Consider the following 10054-nt stretch of genomic DNA (forward strand, 5'->3'; position numbering starts at 1 on the left):
GCGCACCCGGGGCAAACCGGGGTCCGGCTTCGTGCACGCCGCACCTTGGAGCACACATCGGGGCGCTCCCGGGTTCGCACCGGCGTTGCGCACCGTGGTGGGCACCTCGGAGCGCACCGTGGTGGGCACCTCGGAGCACACCAAGGTGGGCAGCGAGGTGCGCACCTTTGATGCGATGCCTTCACTAATTTCCATAAAAGGCAAAAAAAAACGAGATTTTAAAATTTCCGTTTTGAAAGATAGTGAGAAAAAGGGAATGCTGGTGCCATCTTGAGCCCGCCCTGGTGCGCAGCCCAGCCAAGGTGTGCGCACCAAGGTGCCCACCCTGGCGAAGGTGCGCGCCCGGGCAATTAACCCAACTTCCAACTTCGCGCGCGCCAGGGTGGGAGCGCACCCAACAACCGGGCCTGGGAAGAGCCAATGCGAGAAACCCCACCAAACGCTCTGACAAAAAAAGAGGGGGCGCTCCAGTAACCCCGCTTCGGAGCGCACCCTGGGCAAACCCAGCCAGGGTGCCCACCCCGGCCAAGGTGCAGGCGAGGTGCGCACCCGGGGCAAACCGGGCTCCGACAACGTGCACGCCGCACCTTGGAGCACACTTCGTAGCGCTCCCGGGTGCGCACCTCAGAGCACACCAAGGTGGGCAGCGAGGTGCGCACCTTTGATGCGCTGCCTTCACTAATTTCCAGAAAAGGCAAAAAAAAGAGGAGATTTTAAAATTTCCGTTTTGAAAGATAGTGAAAAAAACGGAACGCGGGTGCCATCTTGAGCCCGCCCTGGTGCACAGCCCAGGTAAGGTGCCCACCCTGGCAAAGGTGCGCACCCGGGCAATTAACCCTACTTCCGACTTCGTGCGCGCCAGGGTGGCAACCGGGCCTGGGAAGAGCCAATGCGAGAAACCCCACCAAACGCTCCGACAAAAAAAGAGGCGGCGCTCCAATAACCCCGCTTCGGAGCGCAGCCGGGGCAAACCCAGCCAAGGTGCCCACCCCGACGAAGGTGCACGCGAGGTGCGCACCCGGGGCAAACCGGGCTCCGACAACGTGCACGCAGCACCTTGGAGCACACTTCGAAGCACTCCCGGGTGCCCACCGGCGTTGCGCACCGTGGTGGGCAGCGAGGTGCGCACCTTTGATGCGCTGCCTTCACTAATTTCCAGAAAAGGCAAAAAAAAATGAGATTTTAAAATTTCCGTTTTGAAAGATAGTGAAAAAAACGGAACGCGGGTGCCATCTTGAGCCCGCCCTGGTGCGCAGCCCAGGCAAGGCATGCGCACCAAGGTGCCCACCCGCGGTGCACGCCCGGGGCAAACCGGGCTCCGACTTCGTGCAGGCCGCACCTTGGAGCACACTTCGGAGCGCTCCTTGGTGCGCACCATGGTGCCCACCAGGGCGCACCCGGGGCAAACCGGGCTCCGACTTCGTGCACGCCGCACCTTGGAGCACACATCGGAGCGCTCCCAGGTTCGCACCAGCGTTGCGCACCTTTGATGCGCTGCCTTCACTAATTTCCAGAAAAGGCAAAAAAAAACGATATTTTAAAATTTCCGTTCTGAAAGATAGTGAAAAAAACGGAACGCGGGTGCCATCTTGAGCCCTTCCTGGTGCGCAGCCCAGGCAAGTTGTGCGCACCAAGGTGCCCACCCTGGCGGAGGTGCGCGCCCGGGGCAAACCGGGCTCCGACTTCGTGCACTGCATGGTGCCCACCAAGGCGCGCAACCCAGCCAAGGTGCCCACCGCAGCGAAGGTGCACGCGAGGTGCGCACCCGAGGTGCACACCCGGGGCAAACCGAGCTCCGACTTCGTGCACGCCGCACCTTGGAGCACACTTCAGAGCGCTCCTTGGTGCGCACCAGGGCGCGCAACCCAGCCAAGGTGCTCACCCCGGCGAAGGTGCACGCGAGGTGCGCACCCGGGGCAAGCCGGGCTCGGACTTCGTGCACGCCGCACCTTGGAGCACACATCGGAGCGCTCCCGGGTTCGCACCAGCATTGCGCACCTTTGATGCGCTGCCTTCACTAATTTCCAGAAAAGGCAAAAAAAAAAAAAAAACGAGATTTTAAAATTTCCGTTTTGAAAGATAGTGAAAAAAACGGAACGCGGGTGCCATCTTGAGCCCGCCCTGGTGTGCAGCCCAGGCAAGTTGTGCGCACCAAGGCACCCACCCTGGCCAAGGTGGGTCACGGGGTGGGTCCTAGGGTGGGTAACGGGGTGGGTACTAAGGTGCGTGCCAAGGTGGGTCATGGGGTGGGTGCCAAGGTGGGCACCAGGGTGGGTGTGCACCAACCCTAGCCAGGGTAGGTCACGGGGTGGTTGTCGGGGTGGGCGTCAAGGAGCCAAGGTGGGTGGCAAGTAGCCAAGTTGCGTGCCAAGGTGGGTGTCGGGGTGGGTGCCAAGGATCCAAGGTGGGTGCCAAGGAACCAAGGTGGGTGTCTGGGTGGGTGCCGAGGTGGGAGCCAGGGTGGGTCCCAAGGTGAGTGCAAAGGTGGGTGCCAGGGTCAAGGTGAGTGCCAATGTGGGTTCCAAGGTGCCAGGGTCAGGGTGAGTGCCAATGTGGGTTCAAAGGTGCTAAGTTGGGTGCGAGGTTGGGTGCGAGGGTGGGTGGGTGCCAAGGTGTGCTAGGTGGAAGCCCGGGTGGGTCGGCATCCCATGGGTGTCGAGTTGGGTGCCTGATGGGTGCTTCTTGTCAAGTTTTAGTCGTCGGGACTCATTTCGAGCCTTAGAGGTCGTTTCTTGTCCGGTTGCCCTGTCTTCGACCTGGGAACCCAATTTTGGTCCTCGGGTCCCATTTTTTTTTGTCTCGCATCCCACTTTTGGCCTGTGGCCTTTTCGGGGTCGATTCTCGTTTTGGGCATCAGAGCATGTTTCTTCTCCTAAAACCCAATATTTGTTTATTAAGTCTCGGAACACATTTTTGTTCTCGTGGACCCATCATGGGTCTTGGAACGCATTTGTGGTCCTTGGGTCCCATTTTGCATCCCGAAACTTGTGTTTTGGTGCTTGATCCCTATTTTGGGTGCCCACCTTGCACCAAGTGCGCACCCGGGGCAAACCGAGCGCCTTGGTGCACCGGGGCAAGATCGAGCGTGCACCCGAGGCGCCCCGAACATGCACCAAGGTGCACTCGGCCCACATGTGAGCGCAGGTCGTTGCGCCCGAGGTGGTGTGTGGGCACCGCGTTGCAGACGGGACACTGCACGCACACGACGCCCCGTCCAGGTGCACGCACGTAGGCCGGGCCGGGTGCACACCCGACGCCCTAGCAAGGTGCGCGCACCCGGGCAGGGCTCACACTTGGCGAACGGGGCGCACTTCGCGAGGGAGGGTGTGCACCTCGACGGGGGTGGGTGGCCGGGGTGGATTCGCACGTGGGTCGCGGTTTGCTAAGTACACACTGCGACAAGCTCATAACGGGTGCGATCATACCAGCGTTAGTGCACCGGATCCCATCAGAACTCCGCAGTTAAGCGCGCTTGGGCCGGAGTAGTACTGGGATGGGTGACCTCCCGGGAAGTCCCGGTGTTGCACCCTTTCTTAGTTTTTCGCCGGGCGTCGCAATGCTATTTGAATAAACCTTTTGCCCGTTTGCGTTCTCGTCGGGGCCGGGCCGGGCCGGGGTGCGCTGCCCGCACTACCGCGCGCGCGGGGGCGACACCGAGCGCGCACCCGAGGCGCCCCGAGCACACAGGCCACGGTGCAACCCGGGCGTTGTGCGCGCACCCCGGTGCGCCCGAGGTGCTGCGCGCGCACCCAGGTGAAATCGGTGTGCACCTCGGCCAGTGCGCGCTCGGTCGAGTCGCGCACGTTGGCCAAGGTGCACGGTGATGTTTCTTACTCTAAGGTTCCGCACCAGACGCCCGGGACAGGTGAGCGAAGCTGGGCGGGGCCGGGTGCGCGGCCGGGGCAGGTGCACGCAGCTGGAGAGAGCTTTGGAGCACACCAGAGGTGCGCACCTTGGAGCACACTTCGGAGCGCACCAATGATGCGCTCCATTCAAAAGTTTCCTGAAAAGGCAAAAAAAGTTGAGATTATAGAATTTCCCACTTGAGAGATTGTAAAAAAAAAAAATTTAAAATGAAGGAAACGCGGGTGCCAAGGTGTGCGCGCCCGGGTGCGCAGCCCAGCCAAGGTGTGCGCACCAAGGCGCCCACCCTGGCGAAGGTGCACGCAAGGTGCGCACCCGAGGCAAACCGGACAATTAACCCAACTTTCGACTTCGCGCGCACCTGCGCACCTTGGAGCGCACTTCGGAGCGCTCCTTGGTGCGCACCAATCTTGGGCACCTCGGAGTGCACCATGGCGCCCACCAAGGTGCGCACCCGGGGCAAACCGAGCTCCGACTTCGTGCGCACCTTGGAGCGCACGAAAGGTGCGCACCATGGCGCCCACCAAGGTGCGCAGCCCAGCCAAGGCGTGCGCATCAAGGTGCGCACCCTGGCGAAGGTGCGCACCCGGGGCAAACCGAGCTCCGACTTCGTGCGCACCTTGGAGCGCACAAAGGGTGCGCAACCCAGCCAAGGTGTGCGCACCCCGGGCAAACCGAGCTCCGAATCGTGCGCACCTTGGAGCACACTTCGGAGCCCTCCTTGGTGCGCACCGATGTTGCGCACCTCGGAGCGCACCCGGGGAAAACAATGCAATTAACCCGACTTTCGACTTCGTGGGCACCTCGGAGCGCTCTCGGGTTCGCACCTCGGAGCACACCGAGGTGCGCACCTTTGATGCGCTGCCTTCACCAATTTCCAGAAAAGGCAAGAAAACATTGAGAAGGTGTGCGCACCGAGGTGCCCACCCTGGCGAAGGTGCACGCGAGGTGCGCACCCGGGGCAAACCGGGCTCCGACTTCGTGCACGCCATGCTGCGCACCTTGGAGGGCCATGGTGCGCACCTTGGAGCACACTTCGGAGCGCTCAATGGTGCCCAACCCAGCCAAGGTGCCCACCGCGGCGAAGGTGCACGCGAGGTGCGCACCCGGGGCAAACCGGGCTCCGACTTCGTGCACGCCGCACCTTGGAGCACACTTCGGAGCGCTCCTTGGTGCGCACCAGGGCGCGCAACCCAGCCGAGGTGCCCACCCCGGCGAAGGTGCACGCGGGGTGCGCACCCGGGGCAAACCGGGCTCCGACTTCGTGCACGCCATGGTGCCCACCGCGGCGAAGGTGCACGCGAGGTGCGCACCCGGGGCAAACCGGGCTCCGACTTCGTGCACGCCGCACCTTGGAGCACACTTCGGAGCGCTCCTTGGTGCGCACCAGGGCGCGCAACCCAGCCGAGGTGCCCACCCCGGCGAAGGTGCACGCGAGGTGCGCACCCGGGGCAAACCGGGCTCCGACTTCGTGCACGCCATGGTGCCCACCGCGGCGAAGGTGCACGCGAGGTGCGCACCCGGGGCAAACCGGGCTCCGACTTCGTGCACGCCGCACCTTGGAGCACACTTCGGAGCGCTCCTTGGTGCGCACCATGGTGCCCACCAGGGCGCGCAACCCCGCCGAAGGTGCACGCGAGGTGCGCACCCGGGGCAAACCGGGCTCCGACTTCGTGCACGCCGCACCTTGGAGCACACTTCGGAGCGCTCCTTGGTGCGCACCAGGGCGCGCAACCCCGCCGAAGGTGCACGCGAGGTGCGCACCCGGGGCAAACCGGGCTCCGACTTCGTGCACGCCATGGTGCGCACCAGGGTGCCCACCGCGGCGAAGGTGCGCACCCGGGGCAAACCGGGCTCCGACTTCGTGCACGCCGCACCTTGGAGCACACTTCGGAGCGCTCCTTGGTGCGCACCAGGGCGCGCAACCCAGCCGAGGTGCCCACCCCGGCGAAGGTGCACGCGAGGTGCGCACCCGGGGCAAACCGGGCTCCGACTTCGTGCACGCCATGGTGCCCACCGCGGCGAAGGTGCGCACCCGGGGCAAACCGGGCTAGGACTTCGTGCACGCCGCACCTTGGAGCACACTTCGGAGCGCTCCTTGGTGCGCACCATGGTGCCCACCAGGCCGCGCAACCCAGCCAAGGTGTGCGCACCAAGGTGCACGCGAGGTGCGCACCCGGGGCAAACCGGGGTCCGGCTTCGTGCACGCCGCACCTTGGAGCACACATCGGGGCGCTCCCGGGTTCGCACCGGCGTTGCGCACCGTGGTGGGCACCTCGGAGCGCACCGTGGTGGGCACCTCGGAGCACACCAAGGTGGGCAGCGAGGTGCGCACCTTTGATGCGATGCCTTCACTAATTTCCATAAAAGGCAAAAAAAAACGAGATTTTAAAATTTCCGTTTTGAAAGATAGTGAGAAAAAGGGAATGCTGGTGCCATCTTGAGCCCGCCCTGGTGCGCAGCCCAGCCAAGGTGTGCGCACCAAGGTGCCCACCCTGGCGAAGGTGCGCGCCCGGGCAATTAACCCAACTTCCAACTTCGCGCGCGCCAGGGTGGGAGCGCACCCAACAACCGGGCCTGGGAAGAGCCAATGCGAGAAACCCCACCAAACGCTCTGACAAAAAAAGAGGGGGCGCTCCAGTAACCCCGCTTCGGAGCGCACCCTGGGCAAACCCAGCGAGGGTGCCCACCCCGGCCAAGGTGCAGGCGAGGTGCGCACCCGGGGCAAACCGGGCTCCGACAACGTGCACGCCGCACCTTGGAGCACACTTCGTAGCGCTCCCGGGTGCGCACCTCAGAGCACACCAAGGTGGGCAGCGAGGTGCGCACCTTTGATGCGCTGCCTTCACTAATTTCCAGAAAAGGCAAAAAAAAGAGGAGATTTTAAAATTTCCGTTTTGAAAGATAGTGAAAAAAACGGAACGCGGGTGCCATCTTGAGCCCGCCCTGGTGCACAGCCCAGGTAAGGTGCCCACCCTGGCAAAGGTGCGCACCCGGGCAATTAACCCTACTTCCGACTTCGTGCGCGCCAGGGTGGCAACCGGGCCTGGGAAGAGCCAATGCGAGAAACCCCACCAAACGCTCCGACAAAAAAAGAGGCGGCGCTCCAATAACCCCGCTTCGGAGCGCAGCCGGGGCAAACCCAGCCAAGGTGCCCACCCCGACGAAGGTGCACGCGAGGTGCGCACCCGGGGCAAACCGGGCTCCGACAACGTGCACGCAGCACCTTGGAGCACACTTCGAAGCACTCCCGGGTGCCCACCGGCGTTGCGCACCGTGGTGGGCAGCGAGGTGCGCACCTTTGATGCGCTGCCTTCACTAATTTCCAGAAAAGGCAAAAAAAAATGAGATTTTAAAATTTCCGTTTTGAAAGATAGTGAAAAAAACGGAACGCGGGTGCCATCTTGAGCCCGCCCTGGTGCGCAGCCCAGGCAAGGCATGCGCACCAAGGTGCCCACCCGCGGTGCACGCCCGGGGCAAACCGGGCTCCGACTTCGTGCAGGCCGCACCTTGGAGCACACTTCGGAGCGCTCCTTGGTGCGCACCATGGTGCCCACCAGGGCGCACCCGGGGCAAACCGGGCTCCGACTTCGTGCACGCCGCACCTTGGAGCACACATCGGAGCGCTCCCAGGTTCGCACCAGCGTTGCGCACCTTTGATGCGCTGCCTTCACTAATTTCCAGAAAAGGCAAAAAAAAACGATATTTTAAAATTTCCGTTCTGAAAGATAGTGAAAAAAACGGAACGCGGGTGCCATCTTGAGCCCTTCCTGGTGCGCAGCCCAGGCAAGTTGTGCGCACCAAGGTGCCCACCCTGGCGGAGGTGCGCGCCCGGGGCAAACCGGGCTCCGACTTCGTGCACTGCATGGTGCCCACCAAGGCGCGCAACCCAGCCAAGGTGCCCACCGCAGCGAAGGTGCACGCGAGGTGCGCACCCGAGGTGCACACCCGGGGCAAACCGAGCTCCGACTTCGTGCACGCCGCACCTTGGAGCACACTTCAGAGCGCTCCTTGGTGCGCACCAGGGCGCGCAACCCAGCCAAGGTGCTCACCCCGGCGAAGGTGCACGCGAGGTGCGCACCCGGGGCAAGCCGGGCTCGGACTTCGTGCACGCCGCACCTTGGAGCACACATCGGAGCGCTCCCGGGTTCGCACCAGCATTGCGCACCTTTGATGCGCTGCCTTCACTAATTTCCAGAAAAGGCAAAAAAAAAAAAAAAACGAGATTTTAAAATTTCCGTTTTGAAAGATAGTGAAAAAAACGGAACGCGGGTGCCATCTTGAGCCCGCCCTGGTGTGCAGCCCAGGCAAGTTGTGCGCACCAAGGCACCCACCCTGGCCAAGGTGGGTCACGGGGTGGGTCCTAGGGTGGGTAACGGGGTGGGTACTAAGGTGCGTGCCAAGGTGGGTCATGGGGTGGGTGCCAAGGTGGGCACCAGGGTGGGTGTGCACCAACCCTAGCCAGGGTAGGTCACGGGGTGGTTGTCGGGGTGGGCGTCAAGGAGCCAAGGTGGGTGGCAAGTAGCCAAGTTGCGTGCCAAGGTGGGTGTCGGGGTGGGTGCCAAGGATCCAAGGTGGGTGCCAAGGAACCAAGGTGGGTGTCTGGGTGGGTGCCGAGGTGGGAGCCAGGGTGGGTCCCAAGGTGAGTGCAAAGGTGGGTGCCAGGGTCAAGGTGAGTGCCAATGTGGGTTCCAAGGTGCCAGGGTCAGGGTGAGTGCCAATGTGGGTTCAAAGGTGCTAAGTTGGGTGCGAGGTTGGGTGCGAGGGTGGGTGGGTGCCAAGGTGTGCTAGGTGGAAGCCCGGGTGGGTCGGCATCCCATGGGTGTCGAGTTGGGTGCCTGATGGGTGCTTCTTGTCAAGTTTTAGTCGTCGGGACTCATTTCGAGCCTTAGAGGTCGTTTCTTGTCCGGTTGCCCTGTCTTCGACCTGGGAACACAATTTTGGTCCTCGGGTCCCATTTTTTTTTGTCTCGCATCCCACTTTTGGCCTGTGGCCTTTTCGGGGTCGATTCTCGTTTTGGGCATCAGAGCATGTTTCTTCTCCTAAAACCCAATATTTGTTTATTAAGTCTCGGAACACATTTTTGTTCTCGTGGACCCATCATGGGTCTTGGAACGCATTTGTGGTCCTTGGGTCCCATTTTGCATCCCGAAACTTGTGTTTTGGTGCTTGATCCCTATTTTGGGTGCCCACCTTGCACCAAGTGCGCACCCGGGGCAAACCGAGCGCCTTGGTGCACCGGGGCAAGATCGAGCGTGCACCCGAGGCGCCCCGAACATGCACCAAGGTGCACTCGGCCCACATGTGAGCGCAGGTCGTTGCGCCCGAGGTGGTGTGTGGGCACCGCGTTGCAGACGGGACACTGCACGCACACGACGCCCCGTCCAGGTGCACGCACGTAGGCCGGGCCGGGTGCACACCCGACGCCCTAGCAAGGTGCGCGCACCCGGGCAGGGCTCACACTTGGCGAACGGGGCGCACTTCGCGAGGGAGGGTGTGCACCTCGACGGGGGTGGGTGGCCGGGGTGGATTCGCACGTGGGTCGCGGTTTGCTAAGTACACACTGCGACAAGCTCATAACGGGTGCGATCATACCAGCGTTAGTGCACCGGATCCCATCAGAACTCCGCAGTTAAGCGCGCTTGGGCCGGAGTAGTACTGGGATGGGTGACCTCCCGGGAAGTCCCGGTGTTGCACCCTTTTTTAGTTTTTCGCCGGGCGTCGCAATGCTATTTGAATAAACCTTTTGCCCGTTTGCGTTCTCGTCGGGGCCGGGCCGGGCCGGGGTGCGCTGCCCGCACTACCGCGCGCGCGGGGGCGACACCGAGCGCGCACCCGAGGCGCCCCGAGCACACAGGCCACGGTGCAACCCGGGCGTTGTGCGCGCACCCCGGTGCGCCCGAGGTGCTGCGCGCGCACCCAGGTGAAATCGGTGTGCACCTCGGCCAGTGCGCGCTCGGTCGAGTCGCGCACGTTGGCCAAGGTGCACGGTGATGTTTCTTACTCTAAGGTTCCGCACCAGACGCCCGGGACAGGTGAGCGAAGCTGGGCGGGGCCGGGTGCGCGGCCGGGGCAGGTGCACGCAGCTGGAGAGAGCTTTGGAGCACACCAGAGGTGCGCACCTTGGAGCACACTTCGGAGCGCACCAATGATGCGCTCCATTCAAAAGTTTCCTGAAAAGGCAAAAAAA

At 62.8% G+C, this 10054-nt stretch overlaps 2 non-coding genes across 2 annotated transcripts; both read left to right on the forward strand.

Moving 5' to 3' along the window:
- Positions 1-3411: 3411 nt before the first annotated feature.
- Positions 3412-3530, forward strand: LOC131872072 (5S ribosomal RNA). Its single transcript, XR_009370256.1, has one exon. It is a non-coding gene; the product is annotated as a 5S ribosomal RNA (ribosomal RNA).
- Positions 3531-9445: 5915 nt separating this feature from the next.
- Positions 9446-9564, forward strand: LOC131872073 (5S ribosomal RNA). The gene has a single exon (XR_009370257.1). It is a non-coding gene; the product is annotated as a 5S ribosomal RNA (ribosomal RNA).
- The last annotated feature ends 490 nt before the right edge of the window (positions 9565-10054 follow it).

The sequence above is a fragment of the Cryptomeria japonica genome, unplaced genomic scaffold, assembly GCF_030272615.1.
Source record: "Cryptomeria japonica unplaced genomic scaffold, Sugi_1.0 HiC_scaffold_511, whole genome shotgun sequence".
Classification (NCBI taxonomy): domain Eukaryota; kingdom Viridiplantae; phylum Streptophyta; class Pinopsida; order Cupressales; family Cupressaceae; genus Cryptomeria; species Cryptomeria japonica.